We start from the raw sequence: 11,878 nt of genomic DNA, 5'->3' as shown, positions 1-11,878 counted from the left end.
GGTATAGTACTATAGTAATAGAGCAAGTGCAGAATCACTGAACCGGAATTGATAGCTTGAAAGCATTTAGTGCGGGGCCTGTAGCATATGTAAGCTACTGCATGTGAAGCTACTACATGTGTAGCTACTACATGTGTAGCTACTACTACATATGTAGCTACTACTACAAATGTAGCTACTTGTGCTACTCGGAAAATCGCCAAACCACCGATGCAGATGAACCGGAGGTTCGTGCTTGTAATATTTGGCCAAATTTTTTTGTTAAATATATGTCCTAACAAAGTATGTATCAATACGTGAATATACGTGTTAAAACAAATGTGCGAGAGGTAAGCGTGGCGCCCGGAGAAAACCCGATCCATTTCACTTGCAAACCGCCAATTAAAAGCTTTTGTCTCCACCAATTACGATTTAATTTTGATAATAATCTTGCTCACTTAGAGAACCATATAAATATTCCTCGTTTTTTTTTATTTCCAGCAAGCACCGGGTTGTCTGGAACAATTGTGTTCGCAGCACAGCCAACACTGGAGACGCCTCCTCCCGTGTTAATGATGAACACCTCAGAAGGCACTGCGCGTCGCGATGTTCATGCGGACAAGACAATGTCGTAATCAAAGCTGAACATCTCAATTGCCCCCTAATTAATCCGAGTACTGATCCTAATCACCGTTGTCATAGTGCACGGCGGAGGCGGCGCGCAATAAAGCCGAACAAGCCTTCGTCCGTGCCCAGACACGTGCGATGTGATGCATTCTCACTGGCAACCCTGAGTCAGTTGTGAAAATTCCACGTTCCTATGGCAGCGGTCAGTGTTCGTATAGGGGAATCAAAGTTTGTTAGCAAACCACCCTCTAATCACTCAGAAGGCCATCGCAGGACTTTTCTGAAAACGTGACCACATCACTTCATTCATCAGATCCCTCCACTGGCTGCATGTCCAGTCGTAGATCTCCTCCTCCAAGATGTCTCTCGACCTCTTCAACATCCTCCATGGACTTCTCCCTCTCCTGCCGCCATCCCATCTCCCTCCACAGTCTCGACTCTCGCCTCTTTGGCCGTCTGCTTTCCCTCAAATGCCTCTGTCAACCACTGCTCAATGGGGGGTCTCTCCTTCTCCTCTGCTGTCCTATGGGTCTAGAATCATCTCCATTTTGCCCAGCCGACGGTCCTAGTTGTGTTTAAGGCGACAGAACGAAGAGGTGACAGGTGGGGCCACTACCAGACAGAGGCTGCCGCTGTCTCCCAACCAGTGGGCCACACGGAGTCTGCACTCCTTAAACAGAGGAGGAGGAGGAAAAAGCAAAACTGCATGAAGTCTCTCCTGAGGTCCTCTCGTGGCTAGCAGACCTCTACATCGTCACCTAGCGACTGCACGTATTGTACACACGCAAGCAAAGCATGCCACAGCTGATGGGCAGTTGAAACGTGACCTTCAAGAGTCCAGAGTCTGGTTCTGCACAAGGAGCCTCCCACCTGCCTCGAGGTCACTCGCTTGGTCGATAACTCCTGGGTGTCACTCCGATGCCTGCTTCGGTAGCCTACGTATCGAGAACTTCTTTCACACCATACGCAGTCAACCGCGCTAATCAACGCGAATAGAAGAACGCTCCTCCACCTGCCTGCTACTGAAGCTAAAAGGTAAAGGTGCAGCCCTGCAATGCCTTGCTCACTCCACTGCTGGCAGAAGGGCCTCCGCGAGCCGAAGCTCCAGACAGCCACTCTATCGAGGGTATGTTGGCCTACTCTTCCACGCTAGCCGGACGTCTTGGAAGAGGCTGGAATAGCCACGGGTGTATTCGTCAATCGACTAACTGCGGTCGTGCCCATTTAGGCTGCCGGGAGGACAGAGAGGTGGGGAGGAATTTCGTTTCAACTGCCGCACCGGGCGATCGAACTGGCCGCCTCTGGATTGCGATATGTCCGGCGTGATGACCGCTACACCACGGCGGGGTCCCCTACCTGGTACGACAATTAATAATCGATGACCATCGACGTTTCGTGACTCTAATCAATGAGTGCTCGTTGATGCTGGCGGCACGGTGCCGGCAGTGGGCAGTGTATCGGCAGGACGGCGAATATCGACTTCTCTGCAAAGTCGAAGTTGATGTCTGTATTTATTCTGTAGGGATAATGGGCTGATTTCAGCCCAACCAGGATTTGAGCCATGCAACTTGTGACTAAACTAAACTATTTTTATTTTACCAGGTAAGGCCCGCTGAGCGGTATAGCTCTTTTTCAGCAGCGACCTGCCCCCAAATGATAGCTCGACGAAGTGGCCCGTCACGTGGAAATATGTAGCAGCCAAATACTCTGAACGAATGTTTCTAAATGTGGATTGAAAAACCGGAGGACCCGGAGATCAAATCCACGCGACCACGGGGAGAGAGACACGCAAACTCCAAACATACAGGCTTAAGCGTTGGGATCGAACTCACGACGTCCTGTATACCAGGCGAGGTAGTTCACATCTCGCTTCCGTGGTGCCCAAGCACTTTTCTCCCGGTCAAGTGCAGTGAGTCGTAATGTACATCTCATAACGTGGAGCTGCAGTTTTCGCTCGGATAGTTTTGTTTGACACCGAACACGCACCATTTATTTTTCCCCTACTCCAGAAAGAAATGTTGTTTTACTTACATTTATTTTACGTCTCCAGTGCAAAAGGGACATATGCTGTCGCGATTGATTCTCATTGGGTTGCTGCACATCAATCAGAGTTCATGTCAAACTGTTAGCGTTGTGCGCTAGGCGTTAGGAGACTGGGTTAGGGTTAAGGGCGAAAGGTGAAGGGTTAAGATCAGGGTTGGACAATTATTTGACAATTGCCCGGTGATTACCCCAACGGAAAACCCCACAAATTGGTAATTGCGGTTGCAATAAAAGTAACCAACGGTCTGTGAATTGTTCCGTCCTTAGCCCGCTACATCTAATTACCTGATAATTACCCGCGAACGATTACGTAATTAAGTGTCGCCGTTGCCAAAGTGTTTGCCGAAACGGTCGATGAGGTTGAGCCAGGAACTGAATGCCGGTATAATTATTTTCTGCATTTTTTTTCTTACAATGTTGGCAACGTTTTTTGGAGAGCGAGAGAGAGAAAATGAATTCGATGTGTGTGTGTGTACCTCTTCCTGCCTAAGGGGGAGCGGTAGTGTAGCGGTTAGCGTGCTGCGCTACGAACCTGGCGACACGGGTTCGATTCCCGCTCACGGCAAACACCAGTGACGATTATCTGAACCGGTCCTGGGCCTCCCCTAGGTTGACTCAGCCTCAAATGAGTACCTGGTGCTAGGGAGACAAAGGCGGTCAGGCGTGGTGTTGGCCACCCACCCCCTCGTGTACCGTTCTGGCCTTCATAGGTGCTCGCTAACAGCACTTTCCCATACAGTCTGTTAAGGCTATATGGGGGATCTTTGTCTTTGTCTTTGTGTGCCTCTTCCTCGGCTGTTTGTCTGCCAGCGTCCAGCAGCGCTCCTGGTGCCTGTGGCGGCTGGAGGCTGACGCTGATCTCGAGGCGTTCGGTGGCAGACTGCTAACTTCTTAACGTCAGGCCACTTCACGTCAATAAAGGCACATGGGAGCTTCACATTACATCAAATATACATGAAGGCCCCAACACTTTTAATTTAAAATAACAAAACCAAAATTTCCCGTGGCAATCTAATTTAGAACGAATTAAAGCTCACATGATAATTAAGACCAATTACGAAAATTAAAGATTACACTTCATCCTTCCAATGGTGTTTCACCACGCTCTTGTTTGCCTCTTCATTTAATGCCATCGCTTTTATCCCGATTCATCTTCACTACTTGCCCTAGGCACAGAAGCGTGGCAATATGCTTAGGATTATACCGAGACAGAGAGATGGGCAAATGGAGCAGGGAACAGATGCCAATTAGAGACGTCGTGGTGACTGCTAAGGAAAGCGAGTGGGCTTGGGTGGAGAACGTCCAGAGAAGCGGCGACGGCTGATGGACAAGACCAGAGGGTCCACCATGAGTCAAAGATGTGACCACTGTATGTTGATGGAGCAATGAGATGAGTTCACGAGCAGGGTTGGGATGGAATGGTCCATTGTAGTCCTGGACTCTGGGGGTTAGGATGGAATGGTCCATTGTAGTCCTGGACTCTGGGGGTTGGGATGGAATGGTCCATTGTAGTCCTGGACTCTGGGGGTTAGGATGGAATGGTCCATTGTAGTCCTGGACTCTGGGGGTTGGGATGGAATGGTCCATTGTAGTCCTGGACTCTGGGGTTGAGATGGATTGGTCCATTGTAGTCCTGGACTCTGGGGGTTGGGATGGAATGGTCCATTGTAGTCCTGGACTCTGGGGTTGGGATGGATTGGTCCATTGTAGTCCTGGACTCTGGGGGTTGGGATGGAATGGTCCATTGTAGTCCTGGACTCTGGGGTTGGGATGGATTGGTCCATTGTAGTCCTGGACTGTGGGGTTGGGATGAATTGGTCCATTGTAGTCCTGGACTGTGAGGGACAGCACAATGGCGGCCTGCATCCATTGGTTCAGCAGTTGATATACGATGATGATGATACAGATGACACCTAACGCGACTGTGTTCGTGTTTTCCTGCTCGAGCCGGAGTGGTCGCTGCTGCTGCACTGCAAGGCGCGGCAGCAGTCAGTGCTGAGCTACGTGCGAGGTGAACCTGTGCCGTGCATCACCGCAGCTCGCTCACACCCTGCTGGTGGAAGGGCCTCCTCTAGAGGGAGCTCTAGAGGGCACGGTACTCGGCCTACTCTTCCACGTGGGAGTCGCCACGCTTGACTCCACCACACGCGACCTGCCGACCTTCTCGCCGTGGTGGACCCTAGCTACGGAAGATGAGTTCGGACTGGCGTGCCACTAGCCATTGCTCCACTGCAGAATATAACTATTTAACTAATTTGATGCTAACAAAAAGCATTTTAAATATGTAGAATTTCTGAAAATATATATATAGTTCATTGTTAATCCACGGCTGCATGAAGGCATTCCCACACTGTGTCAGTAGTGTAGGTTGTTTGACCATACTTCACCCCGCTGGTCAGTTGTGGATTGGTGAAGTATGGGGGACGGGGGGTTCAGGGATTGGTTCGGATATCACTTGCCAATGATTTTAGCCGGTGTGCTGCTACCCCATAGTACGCAGTACGGGATATAAATCATGAGGATCACATCCGTCTTTGTTTGTTTGTTGTAGTACGGAGTTAGACTGATGGCCTTAATCTAAGTTGTCTTGTGGTTGTTGTTGTTTGACTTGCATCCCACTGGGATGTTTGCACACAGCGTTGGTGTACGGTGCTTTTTTCCGGAATTTTTGCCGTTTTTTTTCCTGGATTTTCAGTTTGCACATAGTCACATAGTCACTTTAAGATGTTTTCTTGTTCATGTTTTAGTTTTTTGTTTGTTGCGGTTACACCCGATTCAAGAGCCGAATGGCTCACAGGGCTACACCTAATGAATGAACTTGAACTTGTCTGGGTAGTACAATAGCTAATGTGGATCATATCCGTCTGGGTAGTACAATAGCTAGAGCCCAACGCCTTCCAATCCTGCTTCGGGGATAACGCATCTCATCAATCCCACTTGGATGCATACAAATTGGCACCACATTTGGGGAAATCAACACCGTGCTGGTTTCTGCCATGAAACGTGGACACTTCCAACACTGGCTGAGGGCCACCAAGCGCTCGTGTCAGGGTGAGGGCACGGAACGTTGTGCACGGACGAGGCTTGCTCCGATGATGTGTCTTCTCTACGTCGAGTCTCGTCTGTGCCTCTTCTGTCGTCACATCGACTCTCCTGTCCACGGCATCTCTTCCATCTTGCCCAGTCGCCCTCCACTCCTTCTACCCGGTGGCACGAGGCAACGGTCATCTCCGGTCGCAGTCTGTGTTCCAGCAGCAATGCACATTCCACATTCCTATACCAGGGTCAGACCATCCACGGGTCACCCACCATTTACTCCCGACAAAGTTGTCCTCTCTTTGAGTTTACACACACGCACGCATCATTCGTCACCAGAGAAGATTGCCAACATTTTAGTTTGAAAAGCGATCTGCAGCTCGTGTGCTGACCCCTAGCGTAGACAGACGTAGCCCGTCCCGGTGTGTGCGCGTTCATGTATTTGTTGCTGTCCCTGTAATCAACTACTCTAATGCGTTAATGTAGCCCCATTAGAAATGCATGAGGCTGAGTGCGTAACACGTAAAGAGTGGGAATCAATGCAGAGGCAATGAAAGCACTTTATGTGTAATCCCTTTGCCGATAGGCGCATTCCCCCCTGACTGATTAAGTCAATAAAGCTGCCCCCCCCCCACAATTTTTACGGCTCTCGACACTAAAACACCCGCAGGGTCTCGCTGCAGCTCATCCCAGCCTCCAAGAGTGTTTTGTTATCGAGCTGAGCGGGGAAACACGTTGTTCACGTATCGATTTTGTCCATGCGGCGGGGCCGGTCATGCCGAGCTCACGGGACGACGATTATACGAGATTCGGCGCGGGGCTGCGGGCTTTACTGACGGGATGCGAGTGATGCCGGCGATGTGAGGATGTTGAGGTTTTCGCAGCAAAGGCGCGCGATGGAGCCGTGCGGTCTCCTGTCACGCTCCGCATCGACGCAATTGGACATCTCTGTTCCAATTCGCGCCGGTGTCTCTAGCCGCAGAGAGGACTTCTTTAAAGTTGCGTGCGCCAAGACGCACAATGTCATCGTGTCGACCGCCACCCGCGATCACGCAGGCTACTCGCTATCGCCGGCGTAGAGCGACAACGCCATTTGTTTTGCGGACTTCAATCGCTTCGTGTTCTCCGCTGCCTAACCCGAGCCCGTGTGGTGAGGAAGTCCGATGCATCGCGACACGTGACGCACACGCCAAGCATAATAACGGGCAGCAGCCCTTTGTCAATGCACTGCTGGACGAAGGCCTCCCCACCACGTGTCGTGTCAGTCGTTTGGCCATACTTCATCACGCTGATCAGTGCGCGTTGGTGAAGAGGGAAGAACCCAGAATCGGTTCAATTATATTGCTCGTCACTCATGTTCACCGTGCCTTGGGAATTGAACTCAGCATGCCGGGCTCATAACGCAGTGCCCTAACCACTCCGCCACTGCTCCACCTGAGCCAGTCAGTGGTTTGAAATTCCACATTCCCATGGCAGGTACGGTAGTGCCAATAGGAAAACAAATTACGATGGACTTTTCTCGCAGCAGCACACTCATTGCATCGAGCCCACGGAGATGAAGGGCTGAGACAGCCTCGGACTGGGGATTGAACTTAGTTCTTGATTGCTTGTATACATTGATATACATTTGTAGTGGTGTGCTGAAGATTGAAAACCATCACGGATCACTCAGCAGTGTTCTCATTGGCTGAGTGCGGGGGGGGGGGGCGCACGCGCGAGGAGGAGGCGCTCTAATGGGTGGGGCCAAGGGAGAGAGTGGGCGGGCTTGTGGGGGTGGGGAGGCTCCTGGTGATTGTGACGTACAGAATGTCACGTGTAGTCATTAAAAAAATCCAATCCAACCACGTGGCAGTGCGGTTGGAGGATTCTCGCATCACATGTAGAATGTTAGAAGAGGTTTCATCCCAGGGCGAGGATCAATTAAGAGCATCGTCCCTTTAGGGTCGATACATCGAGTAGAAGTTTGTGAAAAGTAAACACTTGTTGTCCTTCAGTTAGACACCGCCATATGAATGTAGAATTTTCAAAGCTGGAAACATGCAGCAACGTGGATAGATAACCACTGGTCCCAGTGCTCATGCAGTGGAACTCGTGAATCTGTTTGCAAATTGTTTCAGTGTAGCCTAATTATTTATTGCTTTGCATTGTTTGAAACGTTGGCAGATTTGAACTTACCATTAACAAACTCATTAGCCCGTTTGTTTTCAGTTCACTTAACACTTGGCATGCGTGCTCTTACGGCTACGAGTGCAAGGTAATGTGTTGTGGTGCAGCAGAGACTTAGCGTGATTAATGAACGTCCACCTCTGCTCACAGTCCGCAGGGGAAGCTATTTATTTAACTCAAGACGGACTCTTTGGCTTTACGCTCGTGTGGGTTTTGGCGTCTGAGCTATCGAACTTCTGGCGTTAAAACAACGTGCACATTTACACTCGGAGTAATTAGTGAAATAAATGTCAAATGTTAGCAAATATGTCCTTTACGAAAAGCAGACAGAAGAGTGAACCGTGACAACGCCAAGGTGACAATGAAATGCACGGATGATACAAAGCTCTCGTGTACGTTGAAATAACACCTCAATAACCAGATTGCCAAAGGCAGTATAAGTGATTTTCGGCAATCGGCAGCTGTAGGTTTTATTATGTTATGAGGTGTCACGTGCAAGTATTGGTGCAAATTTGAACACATGTAAGTCAACGGCGACAGGCGACGTCATCATCCGCATCGTCGCGGAGGAGATGAGTAGCCACACTGCCATATCTGCTCGTTCAGCACAACATTATTTCACACATAACGCGAAATAAACCATTGGTCGACGGTGGTCAGGCGTGCCAGGAGAAGGCAGTACGGCAAAAATGGGGACTCCGCATGTCCCGGTTTGCAAGTGGCAACACATTCAGCAGCCAATAGCCAGTGTCGATGTTTGCTGGCCACGAGAGGGCTTCACGAGAGAGTTTGTTTCGTTTTGCTTCCCCCCCCTTCTCCTGTGTTGAAGGAGCGCAGACCACCCACCGTGGTTCTCCGCGTGGTCCATCGGGTGCGAGACGGCGGCCTTCTCGCGGTGTCTCTTACCCTCTTGTCCATAAGAGGGTTTTTTTTTTTGGGGGGGGGAGTTAGATCGCGTAAATATAAATGTGTCGTTCAACCCGCCGCCACCCGACACAGCCACTTCGTAAGGTTTGTCACGTAAGCAAAACATGCCGTACTCGGATTGTGAATGTTGTTGTGGGTCTACTCTCCGACACGCCGGTTAGTGCTGTACTAGTAACGCACTGGCACGCTCTGGTGACGTGACAACCCTTGCTGATTGGCTGTGTCGGGTGCTGGCGGGTTAAACGAGACATTTATATTTTACGCGATCTAAACCAACAAACCTCATGGATAATATTGGTCGCGAAAGCCTCCTACTACGTGGTAAGCTGTGATCCTCTTGTTTTCGTGTCGCCCTAAACACAACTAATGCTGTCATCTGGGCTAAATAGACGTCGTGAGGTCCAGGTACGATTGTTTGCAATGCCAGTGCGTTAGCAAATACACACGTCAATTCCTCCTACTTCCTCGTACGGGATATCCAGTGCGTCTGCATCCTCATCATCATCATTGCTGCCACCGCCACCACCGCGGTCAGGCAATGAGCCACACGCGCATTGTTCACTCTCCAAGCTAGTGTGCATTTAATTGCGTGCATTCAGGAATAGAATGTGCGACTTCCTGAAGCCGCCTTGGTTCCACCATCGCTGAGCCTTGCCGAGGCACCCATGCGGGTAATTTGCATCGCCTCGTGGCAATGTCAGGAGAGTGGCCGGCCCCACGGGTCAACAGAGCCCTCATTAGCGGGTGGCTGGGTGGGTTGGTGACTGGGTGGGTTAGTGGCTGGGTGGCTGGGTAAGTGGGTGACTGGTTGGGTGGGTGGCATGCCGGTGTGACTGGGTTGGTGGGTGGGTGGCCGAGTGGGATGGTGGGTGGTTGGGTGTATTAGTGGGTGGCAGGGTTGGTGGGTGGATGACTGGGTGGATGACTGGGTGACACGGTTGAAGGCTCCCTGCCGCTTGAGACTCGTTGAGCCCCTTTGCAGCCAGGAGATTATTTAAAGTTCACAGCTGACACCTGCGCGCGGACATTCCCTTCGCGCAATTACCACGGGACTCTCGCCAAACGTGAGCGTCGCGAGGAGAGGGGGGGGGTGATGGTAGGGGGGGAATGATGGGCTCGGAGGGGGGGGGACAAGCACGAGGTCCGCGGAGCCCTAATTTAATTTCTACCTCCTCATGCTGGGGGGGGGAGAGTTTCGGGTGGGGGAGGTGCGGGGTTAACGGGCCAGAGAAGTGAGTGGAGAAGAGATGGGTTGGATGTGCGAGAGGGAGAGAGGGGAGAGGAAGAGAAAGTGAAAGAACAAAGGATGAAATGTCAGTCTATGAAAGGTTCTGCCAAATCTCATTAGGACCATCAATTTAATGATTCCGTCGTTCCGCTCAGGTTTACTGACCTGCTGCATACAGCGCGTTGGCTGTCATTAGGCTGTTCTCCTTGCGTTCACGTTGTATATATATACAGTATATATACACACACATATATATAGAGACGCAAGCTGACTCCGTAGGAAACAGCGCCGAGTGTATGAAAGGCATGATTGTCCAGCAGGCTCATTCATCGCATCTCGTGCCTCTGCTTGACACGCGGTTTAACCCTTTCAGTGGCAATTTTCCTAAAATGTGGATGTCACGTAAAATTATGACAAATTAAAGGTGTCTGGACCTTTTTTTTATAATAAAAAAAAACGTGCCAAGTCTTTAACGCATGGACGCTTCGTGACATGCAGAGGTGTCATGAATAAAAAATAAATCTCAGGAACGGTGCATCCGTATGAACTCACTTTTACGGTCCAGAGACTTTGGATAATAGCCGTTGCACAGTTAATTATGATTATCATTACAATTATGGCTGCATGTAATTAGATACATCGTTTTTTGAGTGATTGCAATTGTGAGTGTAATTGCAGTGGGACTGCACTTTAAATTGTTGAGGTGTTTGTAATGGTGATGAGCCGTTGAGTGGTCTGTAATGGTTTCATATTCGCACGTGATCGCGTCTGGAATGATGTTGGAGAGTGGGAAACCCGTCTTTTGCAATCCAGGGTTGTTGAGGTTTAATTCCCGTTCACAGCTCTTAAAACGTTGAGAAATGTACGTGTGCTGCAAGTTACATCTGTGGCATTCTCTACGTTGCTGCGATCCGCATTTCAAAGAATTGTCATTCGATCCAAGATAACTTTTCTCCATGGTTTTTGTTTACCCCCTTGCCTTACGTGCAGAATATACATAGAGAGACAAGACTGGACAAATCAGTGTACACACCCAGCCAAACTTTAAATCCACTGCTGGATGAGGGCTTCCTTTTGTCATGCGGGTCATGGGGGTTATTTGAACATACTTCACCATATATGTTAAACTTCTTTCCCACCGTACGTAGCCAACCGCGGTAATCGGAGATGCACCTCGCACCTCATTGGAGGCTGAGTCGACCTAGGGGAGGCCCACGCCACGCAGACACGGCCGCCACCACGACCCCCAGGTGCCATAAAATCCTGGAGACGGGGGCCTGTGCGTGTTTCCTGACATCCGCGCATTGTCGCACAACCGGCTTCGTGGCGGCAGCGGAGCAGCGTTAAGCCATCGCTGGGTGTTTGTCTTGGTGAACGTCTCCCTCGGCCCCGTCGTTTCTTCACAAGCCCCCCCCTCCCCCCTCCCCCCCAGTAGCCAAGCGCTTCGAGAGCTCACCATCCCGGGAGGAAGTTTGCGCGCAAGCTCGTGGGTTGGTTCCCGGTGCAAGCGACTGGGAGGGGATTTTTCGCAGGGAGTTTCTCAAGCAAGGCTGCCTGGCTGCCTGCCGTCAGCTGCGATGGAAGAGCACGCGAATGGGGTGGTGCTGCTCTTCCGCGAAAACTCAGCCATCCGTGTCTCTCTCTCAATTACTGATGCTGACCGCACGCGGCACCATTGAAAGGGAGATTTTAGACCAGGTGTATATTCCAATGGATTGCCACTGGTGCTGTGCGTCATGGGCACGCGTTGAAACTAGAGCACGGGGAGTGGAGTGAAACAACTATCACTGAATTAAATGTTCAGTATAAAGGGCGCTTCCTTTATGCCTTATTTGTGAAATAGACCATTGTATATCGTAATATAATATATAC

This window comes from Lampetra fluviatilis, chromosome 34 (assembly GCF_964198595.1).
Source record: "Lampetra fluviatilis chromosome 34, kcLamFluv1.1, whole genome shotgun sequence".
Taxonomy (NCBI): Eukaryota; Metazoa; Chordata; class Hyperoartia; order Petromyzontiformes; family Petromyzontidae; genus Lampetra; species Lampetra fluviatilis.
Note: the sequence above shows the minus strand (reverse complement) of the source record.